This window comes from Anarhichas minor, unplaced genomic scaffold (genome assembly GCF_050575085.1).
Source record: "Anarhichas minor isolate MPS153535 unplaced genomic scaffold, ASM5057508v1 ptg000018l, whole genome shotgun sequence".
NCBI classification, from domain to species: domain Eukaryota; kingdom Metazoa; phylum Chordata; class Actinopteri; order Perciformes; family Anarhichadidae; genus Anarhichas; species Anarhichas minor.
The window spans coordinates 13,364,728-13,378,690 of NW_027466464.1; the positions used below are offsets into that span (position 1 = coordinate 13,364,728).

Here is a 13,963-nt window from a genome sequence, read left to right on the forward strand (position 1 = left end):
AGGGAGGAAGAGGTGACAAAAGCATTGGAAGCAGAGGAAGAGGACGAACAAGGAAGGTAGGAAACATAGAGGAGGTAGCAGATAGGAGATGAAGAGGAGGAGGAGGAGGAGGGAAGGGACATGAGGAGGACAAACAGGGAGAGAAGATGAATAGTAGGAGGAAGGATTATGAACAAGGGAAAGGAAAGGAAGAAGGAAGGAAGAGGAGGCAGGTGAGGTGAAGAGGAGCAAGTGAAGAAAAGAAGAGGAGGCAGCAGAAAGGGGGAGGAAGAGGAGGGAATATCAGCAGAAGGAGGACGAATAATAAAAGAATAATAAATAAAAGTGAGGAAGAGGAACAAGGACAGGAGGAAGAGGAGTTTATGTTTCAAACCCGAGGCTGCCTGATAGAAGGAAGAGGGGGGGGGGGGAGATTTTCAGCTTATCAGATGACCTTATTGGCAGGGTTGAGGAGGCGCACACGCGCGTGGCCGGCGTGCGCACACGTGACAATATAGCGCTCATTGTCTTTTCTTTCCTCAATGTTTCTATGCAACATATTTTAATAATGATTAGCAGTTATTGACACAACAGATCAATAAAAAGAGTGAATGATTGTAAAAAAGGAGCAGAAAGGCTTTTAATTTCTTCCTAGAATTAATATAATATTAATATCATAGAAAAAACACTAAATAACCATAAACCTGGACCACAATAGAAAACCAGCACATGTAAAAAGACACTTTAAAAGTCATGATGTACAATACATGTAATAACAAGCACAGCAGAGACACCACCGTGTAGAATCACAACAGAGCAGCAAATATAGAAATATCACATAAATGCTGCTCATATGTTTTCTTTTGATGCAGCCGAATTCCTTCCCGCACATTTTTCTGCTAAATTCGCGAACAAAATGAGCAAACTGGTGGTTTAGAAGATAGTCCGAAGAAACGAAGTGTAAAGTTGATCGTAATGTGAACTGACCTCCTGCTGGCTGGAAGCCCGGACGCTCATGAGGTGCTATGAGAGGAAAGGTGAGGAGCTGATGGAGATGCTTCTTTTTCTTTTTCCTCGTCTCTTTTGCCTTGAAGCTCACAAAAATAAAAATAAGTAATAAAAGGGTTCAAATAAGATGATCGGGCCTCAGTCCAACAAGTTTTTAACGGGGACAGACGCGCAGACACGCCGGCTCACGTCCGTCTCTGCTCCGGTCTGCCGGAGGACTCGAGGAGGGCTGCTCTGATGGATGTGTGACGTCACTGGGAGGGGGTGTGGCCCCACACACACACACACACACACACACACACACACACTGTTCTGCACATTGTACTTGTACTCCTCCATGTGTGTACTTCCAATGATGGAGTACAGCTACGTTCATTAAATCAAACACTGAACTCAGGGTTCATATTTTGTGCTTCTTTCATTCGCAAAAACTGAACTTTTTACTGCATTTATCTGTTATTAGATTATTAATAAAATGTATTATTATAGGTTAAGCCACCCAGCAGTAAATGGTGCAACTACAACAGCTGCCACCATTTTGGATTCTCTGACTCTCCGTCCCTTTAAAGGTCAACGGAGTGAACTTATGTTAAGTTCAAAGTTCAAACTGGCCTCGTTCCTGACTGTCCTCTTGCTCTTCTTCTACTTGTTAATATCTTGTTCTATTTTAAATTGGGAACACGAGTCATTCAATTCGTTCCATTAGAGGAAACACAGACAATAAAGTCAAGCTGCACGCAGACCTTTTGTTGCTTCTTATTGTTCCATAATCAAAAAAGAAATCATTGACACAAACGGAGCATTAAAGCAGCAAATAAACACAATAAAACACATTGTGTCCCTGTAGATGAAGCCGAGTGGAGCTGCAGAGGAAATGACTCGTGCAGCAGGACGGTCATTAATAATAATAACAACAACAACAACAACAACAACAACAACAGGAGATTTATTTGAAAGTGTGGTGCAAAAAGGATGTGAATTCCACAATAAGATATGCCAAAAACCTTCTAAACGCATGAAGAAATGTTTTTACTGCTCTGGTATCTGATGGAGATTTATTGGCTTTAAATGACAGTCAGAATATTTGAAAAGAGAGTATTTCTTTCCTCCACGCTCAGAGAAAAACAGCTTTCTTCAGTCTAATGGACCTTCCTCTTTCATCTCATTGACAAAACGTCCTCCCCGTAAAGCTGCTGTCAGAGCAGAGCGGGGAAGTCGACAACGACTCGGCAAAAAAGACGACAAGAGGAAGACAACACGTCTCGAAATGAGCTCAGAAAAGCGGCGACTTCATGACTGTTTACAGCAAAGAGATTTCAGTGAAGTATCTGTCAGCCACATGCATCCGCTGCTTGACTTTCAGCGCTTATCTCCAGGTATGTGGCAGCAGCAGAACGGGCCGAGCTCAAGCTTTGCAGCTGTCACCCTGCAGAGTCAAAAAGTCACAACCTTTGCTACTTTGCATGTGTTTGACTCTCAATCCTGACTTGGATATTTGCAGAAGTCGGAAGCTCTACATGCATTTTAGTTCACTTGAGTTTAAAAATGAAATCTCTCACAAAAGGAGTCAAATATGAAAAAGAGAAGTTCAAAAGTCAGATTGGAGTTTATGTCTGAATGCGATGACCTCAAAGACACCAACAAGCTGAAAGGAAACGTCCTGCTCTACTCGGGGAAGTTGTAAAGTCCAGACCTGTGCATCGTGCTGCCGCTTTGTTCTCCCTCTCAGCGACGCCTCGGGGAGCTTTTAAAGGCAGCAACCAAAGTCTAATTAGACCGACGACAACAGCTGGAGAGAACCAACGGGAGAGGAGTGACTCCTCTTACAGCTCTCATTATGCATCGTCCTACTTAATCACGTAAGAATCTGGAGCCAGTGCAGCTTCGTCTCATCAGATTGTGATCGATTCAGTTCGTCAACTCCTCTTCTTCAGGTTCTCTTTATCGCGTTTCCTGCATTTGACTTGTATTCTAATATTTGCTTTTAAAAGTTCGACATCGAAGGGGAAAAGTCTCCTCTTCTCTCGCTTTTTGTTGTCAATTCATGAGCTCTCATCTTATGCAGCTCGTGCTTTTGTGTTTGGCCTCAGAGGGTTCAGTCACATCCCAAAGTCTGAGGGCTTTTAGAACCCATCAGGCTTCTCTCCGCCTTTCTCTGCATGATGAATGCTACAGCAGCAGCTTCAGAAAGGTGAAAGCGTGGTGATTTATCTGACCGCCCTGAACACGCTCTTTCATTCTGCACCGTCAGGGGCCGAGGGGGGATATGATGGATATCCACGAGGCGACTTATTGACTGACTGGAGATCAGTGCAGGGCTCTGATCTCCATCCAGCGGGCCGGACTCACCTTGGACGTGTGCTTTTAGAAAAGGATTTCTCAAACTCTTCAGCGTCTCAGGCTGCAGAGACCACCAGCTAAATCACACCGGCTGAAGTTTTCATTTGTTCCACATGAAGAAGAGCCTGACGCCGTTCAACAGACTGAAGCTGAACAATGCATCTGCACAATGCATCAGTCAGTTACGTCTTTATTCAAAGGTTTGTTTTGTATATTTACTTCAAAACATCCTCTGAAAGCTGTTGAAACCATACGTTTATTATTATACGATCTCCATCTCAAAGGAAGACCACGAGATGTGGAGGTGAACTTTGGCAAAAGTTGTCAGACTTCCTCCTTTAATCATTTACTTTCATTCCCTGGAAGGGTTTTATTCTGCATAAACGATTAGTTGAGTATTCATCAAAGTCACTCTCAAGCTTCTTAAATGTGAAGATTTTCTGCTTTTCTTACTTCGAGAACATGCAACGTTTTGGACTGTTTCAAACTGATGGTGGCGCTGCAGGAAAGGTCAGAGGATCACCAAAGTCAGAGGGATTCATCCTCTGAGGACCAAGAGCATTAGCACCAAATTTCACGGCAATCTATCCAATAGTAGTTGAGATAAGAGTTGGAATGGTGAGCTGAGTCGTTATCCTGTCGTATGTTGTGTTTTAATCATATCACCACAGAAGAAGACTTTTGTGCAGCGATGTCTCTGCAGGATGAACTGGTTTTATCAACATTTTCCTGCAGAAAGCTTCATATTTGCAACGTGAGATTCTGTTTAATGATATTTTAATGTTTGCACATTAATCAGAATTCAAGAAAATAAGAGAAAGAGTTAAAGTCTGGAATGCAGACGCCTCCTGAGAACACAAGAAGCAGCCGTGTTTGTATAAAGAGGTAAATGTTTTCCGTTGCTGCCCCGAAGTTCAGCTCTTTTTGGAGACTCAGACTGGATTCGACGCGTCTATTCATCGGCGCTGAATGGGAACAGTGGGGTCTGAAAAGGAGCCCTTCTATTCAGCGCTTTATCAAGGACCCTCGCTATCAGCCCGGCTCGCTTTGCATCAGAACAACGGAGCGTTCGCTTGTCGGCCAGGTTGGTTATGGGAAGAGACGCCAGGAATGTGTTTCAGATGCGGCCAGAATGCAAATACGGGAATTCCTGAAAACGTGGTGAGAATTTTCTTGTCAGTTGAGTATTTGCAGCATTTGAAAAAAGGACATTGTCCTCCAAACTTTCAAAAATTACTTCAATTGGTAGTAACTTAGATTAACACAGCTGCTTTAAGTCTGTTAAAGTTTGCATTAATGGAACTTAAAGTTTCCAATTTTTCCGACTAATTATTTACTCAACAGTAAAATACTCCTTAACAATAAGAGTATAGTTTCAGTCATCTTCATAGTGCGACATTTTAGTTTGTTAAAGTAAAACGATGAAGCTGCCGGAGTCTCTGCAGAGAGAACAGGAGACTTCTTCTCCCCCAGCTCATTTCTCCTCCTCCTCTCACCTCCATCTGTCCGTTCACTTCATCTCCACACTCGAGGCTCCCCAACCTGCTCACGGGAAAATGACTCATTCATCCTCTTCTCCGTAGCAGCAGCGGGAAAAGGCCACGGATTAGCCGTCTGTATCTTCAGGCAAACACACCTGAAGTCTGCAGCCTCGTCGGTCCTGAGGCAGCGTGTTCATGGGTTTTGTGTTCATTCCTGATGATTGTATAAAATGTGCATTCGTGCAAATCATAAATCCTGTGAGGGGTTTGGTCAGTTTCAGGAAAAAGCTTTGTTTTCACGATCATGCAGCTGAAGAGACTTTGACAACCCGATGGAACCAAATGATGCTGCTCTCTGAAGGGCGGCCTTCCAATCCTTAAATCCTCAAATCCCTGGTTACTGACTGATTACCACTTCACCGCCTGGATCCTCTGCATCATCTGCTGCTGCTCTTATCCACACAAACGTACAAAGACAGTCTCGCTCAAGGACGGAGCTGCAGGATGATCAGCGGAGGGTGATGGCGTCTTTCCTTCACAGATCAGTGTTTTGGCAGATGATGCAAATTCATCTTGTAAGATGAAAATGAGTGATGTCTGTCATTGACGAGCTTGAGTCATTTATTGCTCACTAAATTCAAATCCCGCTCTGAAAATAGACACAATAACCTTGTGAACGGACCATTTAGATGCACTATACTTTTAATGTATTTGATAGAAATACAGCGTTTATTAATAACTCACTGTTTCTGCAGCAGAGTGAAGCTTTAATCCTTGTTCGTCTCACTTAAAGTTCTCTTTTAAATCCATATTTCCTGCAAACAAGTCCTCCAAACTAAACTCCTGAATATCTCCCAACTCTCCCAGCTCCAGGCAGATAAAAACACTTAGTTTGTGCAACTAAAGTGTTTCTTTTGTGCTGCATTTTCTGGTAGAAAAGGATAAAAAAACATCTATTTCCTTACGTAGGACCACGGCTTAAAAAACGGCAAAAAGCAAATGAATAAATGTAATTCAGTGCGTGGAGAGACTTTGTTTTGTATGAAGCATAAAGAAAATGTTTACATGTGCAGCTTTAAATTCAAGACCAACATGAAAACACTTGTCGCTTCCAGAGGTCTGCAGCTTTGAGTTGAGTTTTAGGTGAAAGAGTTTGAGTCTCTGCAGCTTTGAGGCTGCGTGTGTCTGACTGAGAACTCCGCTCCGGAGGCTGAATCTCATCCTGGCCGATCGATCGACACAGAGATAGATGCAGCATTCTGAATCCTCTCTGCAGGGCCTCCTTCGGTGAAATCATTACCTCCGAACCCTCGCCGTCGCCCACTTCAGCGCAACGCCAATTACCCACAAACCCCTCTGTCCACAGGGTCCCCATGGCAACGGAAGCTTGCCTGGGAGACTTTAAAAAGGTTGAGTGTTTTCATTAACACGCGGTTATTGTTTGGCCTAATTGAAATGTGTGAATCACAGGGAGACACCTTTACACGTTTACCCTTTAACAACAAGAGAGAAAGCTTTACATAACAACGCATAAAGACAAGAAACAAATATAAAAGTCTTTGAGTAGAAGCGTTGATTTCATCTACAAAGTGAATCTGAAGCCAGTTAATCAAAAGACTTTCTTTTTGTTTGAGCAGAGAGTCGCTGAGCTGCAGGGGAGGAACAGCAGCATGAAGAGTGAAGATTACAGCACAGACAGGAGGAGGAGCTCCACTTCATTAACTCACTCTGAGAAAGACTCAAATTAGCTGCAGACAGTCTGTGAATGTTTCCCTGCATTAGAGCAAACCTTCTCACTAAAACTCATACCTGCAACAAACTGACTAAAACCTTCAGCGCTCTTCTTCTCTTTTTGTGTCGTGCACAGCGGTGAAATCTCACAGGACAGAGACGCTACAAACATATGATGTTATAGAATATGATGCATATTAAGTGTATGCAGATTAAACCAGCCAACAGGATATAAAGGAGAAAACACTGACAGGGAACATTTTACTGCACTGATATTCTGTGAGAGTAATACAGAATATTTACTGGAAAAAACTCACAAATCTGCGAGATTATAAAGTCATAGATTGGAAAACCCGCTGGAAGGCCAAATGAGGATTAAAGCTCCATAAAAAGGTTAAATGGCTGTTTCACCTCTGGACCGAAACACGGTGTACGCTGACGGAGTGAGCAGCACGGATGATATATGGAGACGAGTATCATGAGCTGAATTCAACAAGTGGACCAAGGGTCTGGAAGTCTGTTACTTTTAAATACGATTGGACGGACGCTACCGAGACCTTCTTCTTCTTCTGGTGGTTTTTTTTTGGCAGCTCCAGGTGCACCATCACCTCCATCTGGACTGGAGGAAGGTCCTGATCAGAAAAACAAAGACGCACAACTGTGACTAGAGTGAATAAGTTATTAAGAGGCTGCCATCTGAGGATTCTCATTTCACTCTCAGGGTCTGCGTGACTGACAGACGGCTTAATCAAGTTGTTCTTAATCTCGTTGAGAAGCCCCCCGGCTGATTGCCATTTTCATAATGAGCTCTCTCCTTTCTGTTTCAAGTCCTCGCCGCCGCAGACGTTTGATGGCTCACATCAGAGGAGGACGGAGGCCACTTCCTGTCGCTGAACGGTCAGCGATTCATCCACGTGTCCTTGAGCGAGGCGACGAAACACTTCCTGTCCTCTGGAGACGAGAGTTTCAGCCACATTGTGCAGCTATAATCTAATTTCATCCTCAAATCAATACATGTGCCTCAGTAGCTTGTAATTATTAATTTTGTAATCAATCCTCTACTTAATTGAACATCCAGTGAGAGTTATGAGAGAATAAAAGCAGGTGCAGGTGAGAACACATCACCAACTGTGGTTTGGTTGAAATAAACCTTTAATTCACAGAGTAAGATGTGAAGCAGCTGCTATACGCTCCCCTAACAGACACGAGGCTCCATTGACAGGAACAGTAATCATCACTGGTATTCTTGGTTAATCTTTCCACTATTCCAGCAATCAGCAACTCCTGTTTGATGTTTGAAAGAGACTGAATGTGTAACAGAAGTACCCGAAACATTGTCACTGTTTACTAACGTTTTCTGGCATGTTCGGGACGTCAAACACACGTTTAAGCAGGTTTTCCTGTGAAAAACCTGCATGAACATACATGGGTAAAATATTAAAAGTCTTCGAGATGCACCCTCACAGACAGTAGATATTAGTCGTCGGGCAGTATTTACTTTTTCTCGAACAAGTTCTCTAAACTCCTGAAGATGTTTTGAACAGATTTGTTTCAGCTTCATTTTCTAAAAGTCACAGCACGAGCCGATTCTTGCTCCAACTCTTTGGTTTTCACGCCGCACTGCTTCTTACTTTGACAGACTAAATCTTTACTTTACTGGTATTTTGGCAACGTTTGTCATATTTATATTCGTGGGAAACTTGAAGTATAGAAGTTCCTAATGTGTCCTGATTTGACCCAGGATTCTCTTTGGGCCGGTGTATTTCATTTTATTGAGCTCGATGAAGTGCAGTTGGACACCAGTGATCCCCTCTGAAGGCTGCAGTGGAGTCGGAGCAGCCTCTGTCTGAGTTTGAAGCCTTGCCGTTATGACCAGCTTAGCGTTCACCATATGGTGTTGTGGTTTTTGTGTGTGCGCGGGGGGAAAGATTAGCTCTGTGTGGTCGCTGTCACGCTGGGCGCTCGCCACCAGACTGGAAACACGGAGGAAGAAGACGTCTTCAGTGCTGCATGAACAGACCGACGTTACTTTGGTTTGATGCAAACAGAAACAGATTCATAGAAACTGACCTCAGAGAAACACAAAACGACTACAAAGAGATTCACAACAACAAAAGAGACAAAACAAGTTCTCAAAGAGAGACAACAGGAAGACACACAACCACCGCTAAGAGACACCAAACAACAACAGGAAGACACAAAACTACACTCAAACTACTGCAAAGAGACACAAAATGTCTACAAAAAGACACAAAATCACAAAAAGATGCACGACGCCTACAAAGAGACACAAAGCAACTACAAAGAGGCTGCTCTGTATTAGACGTGATGGGGCCCATTGTCTCATAATCCACCCGTGATTAGCTGCTACTAGCATTCCACACCTGAATCTCCAGTTTAATTGTCAAGTTGCATTGTGGGTAATGTAGGCGGCAGCTTTTAACGAGTAAAAATGAATGATGCGAGGAATAAAATGTTCTCTCTGGTTCTGCTGCATCTATTTTGAGCCTTTTATAAAAACGCATGATATACGAGTCGTCACCTGAGTTCATCTTTGCTCTCTTGACTTTGATGAACTTTTCAGGTGGAAATCAGACGACATCGTCTGCAAATCTATGATGATTCTAATCTGACATGTTCGTCTCTTGGACCTGAGAAGCTGCGTGGATAAACCAAACCAAACGCTTCCTTCCTCCAGCTGTGTGATCTGATTCATTAACTGACTAACGAGCTAAAAATGTCTCTGATGACCCAGCCAGCGTCTGACGGACAGTGACAGGCAGGAGGTGGAGGAGTCAAGTCAAAAATCTGGCATGGCCGACACTCTGCTTTAGATTTAACAGCTTACGATGTTGTGAGTCATCGCTGACCTCCAGTCATTGTCTCGTTTCCCGTCAGTCCAATTAGCCCGGACACTGGAAAAGAGGAAGTAGGCCATCAGGTAGGCCGTGTGGCGGGGATACGGCACTCTGATCCAGGAGCCTCTAATCCGATGGAGAGGGGGGGTGAGAGTGGTGGCAGAAGAGGATTATGGGATTAGATGCGACATGAGATGGCCACTCTGCAGCAGAGAGGGCGCCGGTTCAAATCCACCACAGTGGCGCCAAAAAAAAACATTCAGTTGATGTGTTTCTATGAAAGCTTAACTTCTACATGTACTGCGGTTGTCTGTCTGTATTTTCCACCATTTTTGTAGTTTTATCTTGTGAGATTACAGCAAAACGTAGTAAATCAAGTCATCAGTGTTTCCTCCATGTTTTAAAATACAATTTTCTGTGATTTCACCATGAATTTGTATAAAAATTGCTGAAATGCAGATTGCAGTCACGTATATAGTTTTTTGGGTGTTTTGTTGTGCCGCAAAATGGGACTAGAATCTGCATTTTCTTGTGCAACGACGATGAAAAGATAAGCTTGTAAAATGACACGTTAAGGACTACAAGGCTGATGCATCTTCTCCCTTAACTCTGGTTCAACTCCGTGGAAAAACTAAATCTCTTTAGGATAAAGTTTGTTAATCTCCTGGTGTCAGTCGAGATTCATGTTAAAGATAATGTGCATTGAAATCTCGAAACATGCCGGAGTACTGAATCCAAAGGGGAAAAGCCTCAGCTGAGCGTTTTTCTTGGTTTGGTAAAAACAGATTTGAGAGGACGAATGTTTTTCTGCAGACCGCCGACCTTGCAACTTGATTGCCGCCATAACTCAGGGCGCCAACGCTCACAGGGGCCCCGACCCGCCAGAAAAACACTTTCCTCCCTCGTATAATCCAGGTTTTATGGTCCGACGCCGCCGTGTGATCAACCAAAATGAGCCAGATGGGATTGGACAGATTGAGGATCTGTCCAGATTACGCTGTGATCGTCCGCCAGGCGAGCGGACGCAACGCCAGGAAGTGATCCAGCGGAGGGAAACGCCAAGAGACAGACGGCGTGTTTTTCCATCAGCACCAGACTGTTGGGAGATGTTTGTTCCACCATCTTTGTCGTTTTTATTTCCTGCAGCAGTGGTTTAATTTTGCAACTATTTTTACACTGTGGTATCAGTACTTTTACTGAAGTACAGCATCTGAATACTTCCTTCATGAGAGTCTTAAAGGAATCAATGCAACCGACCGATGAGAGAAGATTGAACAGATTTGACCCTGATGGCTCCAAGACTGCCCCCTAGAGGTAGAAACACATAAATACAACAACAAAACAGATATTTCTTTCTCCTATTTAACTATGAAAATTGCTTTTCTGAGTCTCATGGTGCCTTAAATTCATTTAATGTATTTTGAATTGCTCTTTGAAGATAATTTAATCAGTCAGAAGTCATTTTAAAGACTTAATAAACCTGTAAAATATCAAAAAGAGGTGCAATAAAAGCCCTTAACTACCCCTCCATAAGAAACATTTTTAAAGATGTGACTTTTTGATCAAATCTAAGAGAAAAAAGTGTTTTGCTTCACAGTGAGATTATTGATTATCGACATGTTTAAAGACATTAACGTGGCTATAGATCTGAGATGAGGTTGCATGATGAACTGCTGCCCTCTCGTGGTGGATTTTGAGACTCACTCTTTTCCTAGTTTCCTCATCCTCGATTCCTTTTCCTCGCCTCCTCTCGTTGCATCCAGAAGGTTGGATATCAAAGGGTCAGAGGTCAGAGTAGGTTGACGGTAAATGCAGCGACTTCTGTGATTGTAAAAACAGAGTAACACAAAAATAACAACAAATGTAGTTAAAAATACTTGAGAGAAATAAAAAAGGCCCCAAATCTAATGCTGCCAGTTGATGACTCAGCGGCCTGGCAAAACCTTTCACACGTTGCCACCGCGACGGCTCAGCTCAGCTCAGGGGCCCCGGGGCCCCGGCTGAGAGGAGGCCTCGGCCATTTGAGGACGCCGTCTCCCAGGAGACAAAGAAAAGCTGGAAGAGACACAACAGAGCAGACGAAAGAAAGTCCAACTACTGTTTTTAATACCGTCGTGTTTTCTTTCATTTTGAATATATGTCATGACATTAAAGTCAAATCAATCACTTCAAAGCTGTGAAATATTAGCAGCAAAAATAAATCTAAAAATGTATTTATTTATTTAATTATTTTTAGTTATATTTTTTATTTATTTATATATTTATTATTATTTTAATTTTATTTTTAATTGTTTATTCATCCGTATTATTAATAATAATATTTTATTTATATATTTTTAAATTATTTACAAACCCTCATCTTCCACATATCTTAACGGGTATTCTGCCAGATAAAGAAAACATACATTTGTTTACGTACTTACTGTAAAATCTCAGTCAGTCAGTCAAAGTTATTATACAATAACTAAAGAAATCTGCTGTATAATTCGTATTATTTGCATAGTAAACATAAAAAAACATTAAATTAAGACATAATTTCTATTTTTTTCTTTCCTCCATGCAGAAAAAAAGTCAAAATTAGGAGTTAAAATATAGATTTTCTGTAATATTTTGTATATATTAGATACAACAGTGAAATACTGACTCTAGCTAAATTTGTATAGTCATCATTTTGAGATAGTAAGTTAAAAATATGTGAAAATAAGTCAAAAAGATGACTTATTATACAAACATAATGAGGTGTCACTCCTGCCGTGTATTGAGCAGACAAACAGAAGTCAGGCCGACGGATGAAAGAAGAGAAAGAGAAACGATGGATGTTTTCCAGGAGCGTCGCTTGTTTTCTCCTCACAGAGTTTCAGTGTTTGAAGCGAACAATGAGACGGTTGTAGTCGTCCACGTGAGGAGTGTGTTTATCACCGAGACAAAGAGTCAGTTTATCGAGTAAGAAACGGGAAAACACAAAGAGTGGAGGAGGTCATCTGGGGAACGCAGCACATTGTGGAGATCTTTCATATCAATTAACACCATATATGTAATAATCTACATATTTCAGCAGCTTTAAGTCTCCTCATGTTTCAGTCTGAACCAGCAGAACTTCATGTAATAATCACCTGTGTCGTTTCTATATATCTTTTGTAAGGAATTATGAGAGGACCCTGTGCATTGTGGGAATACTTGTTCTCTAAAGCTGGTGTACAGCATGTTAGGAGTAGAAACCTGTCATCGGGACGTCTCCTCTTCTGCCCATTTTGCCGGAGCAGATGCGTGCGTTTGTGTGAGCTCTCTTTCGGCTGCAGAGGGCACACGTCTGGTCAACTCCACCGGTGAAAAGATGGTCTTCATTAACATGCACGGCCAGCCGCTTCCTCTGAAACGGGCCTTTGTGTCCCTGCAGCGACACAACGCGGCGCAGCAGATCCGGATCAGATAGGCGGTGTATGATGAGCGGACAGAGATACAGACGGAGCTGTCTGCATCCTACAAGTGCTTGGCAAGGTTTTCTAAATACATCTCAGCTGGAGAAGAACCTCTAGTTCATCCTGCAATTCATAGAAAGTAACTGTAAATCATCTGAAGGTGAAGAAGTGTCCGTAGCACTGATTTATCACAAGATGTTGGAAGTTTATTTACAAATCAATGACTCTTCATAAACCCAGCACAACTTCCTTGGAATTTAAACTAAAGTACATATATTTTCCCGTAAAATACAGCTTATTTTATGAAAAATAATAAAGCAACAAGTAACTAAAGCTCTCAAATTACATTAAGTAAAAAGTGTAATATTTCTCTCTGAATTGCGGTTCAAAAATACAAATATTCATCCAGGTTTTTGTCTGTAAAAGCATTAAAAGATTTTTCAGTGGAACTATTTTCTCTTGAAAGTCACTCAAAATGTCTTTTATGAGTATTTAACACGTCATTAAAGCTGCATTAACACAATAATGTTCATTTAGAGTCCTTATTTGTGTGATTTATGCAGATTTGAATCCACATATCAAACCAAATAGTTACTTATTACATTAGTCAGGTGATCGGTGCTGGTTAGCAGAGCTGCGGTGGAGTGAGGGGAGGTGGACACTCGGGATTGGTCGGTGGTTTGGATGACCTCAGCTCTGCTCCCTCCACCCTGCTGCACTATAAAGTCCGCTGTGCATCCTCATCCTCCAGCTTCTGCCTGAACTCCCTCTGAGGTAAGATCGTCTTTCTTTTAAACGCAGAAAAGACTCAAAATAACCTGCAGTCCCTGAATCCAACGATGTAAATAGTCTAAAGTCTGTTTCGGTATAGGGTAAAAAATGTAACTAATAGAAATCACCATGAAACTTCCCCAGTTGATTACTGACATTAAGAAAATAGTTTTTTGTGTTACAAGTTTTCTGAAATGCCATGTTTAAATATGCAAAATAGGCAATATATTATCAAATATGTGCTAATTTTCATACATTTCTAGAACATAAATCAGAACATTGGATAAAGCCAGGTTCAAAATCATTGTTTTATTTTGTTGACATGTTAGAGTCAAAGGTTTTTACCGAGGAGATTTATGATATCTGTTTGTATCAA

The 13,963-nt window shown here is 41.9% G+C and overlaps 1 protein-coding gene across 1 annotated transcript in view; it reads right to left on the minus strand.

Annotated features, from left to right (window-relative positions):
* sh3bp4a (SH3-domain binding protein 4a) overlaps positions 1-13,963 on the minus strand; it is a 33,401-nt gene that overhangs the window by 15,175 nt on the left and 4,263 nt on the right. Inside the window, exons 4-9 of the mRNA XM_076094741.1 lie at positions 13,419-13,604; positions 12,617-12,939; positions 11,102-11,218; positions 5,553-10,705; positions 4,824-5,457; positions 967-4,477 (exon numbers count right to left, since the gene is read on the minus strand). The gene's annotated coding sequence lies outside the window, so the exon portion shown is untranslated. The remainder of the gene's footprint in view (positions 1-966; positions 4,478-4,823; positions 5,458-5,552; positions 10,706-11,101; positions 11,219-12,616; positions 12,940-13,418; positions 13,605-13,963) is intronic.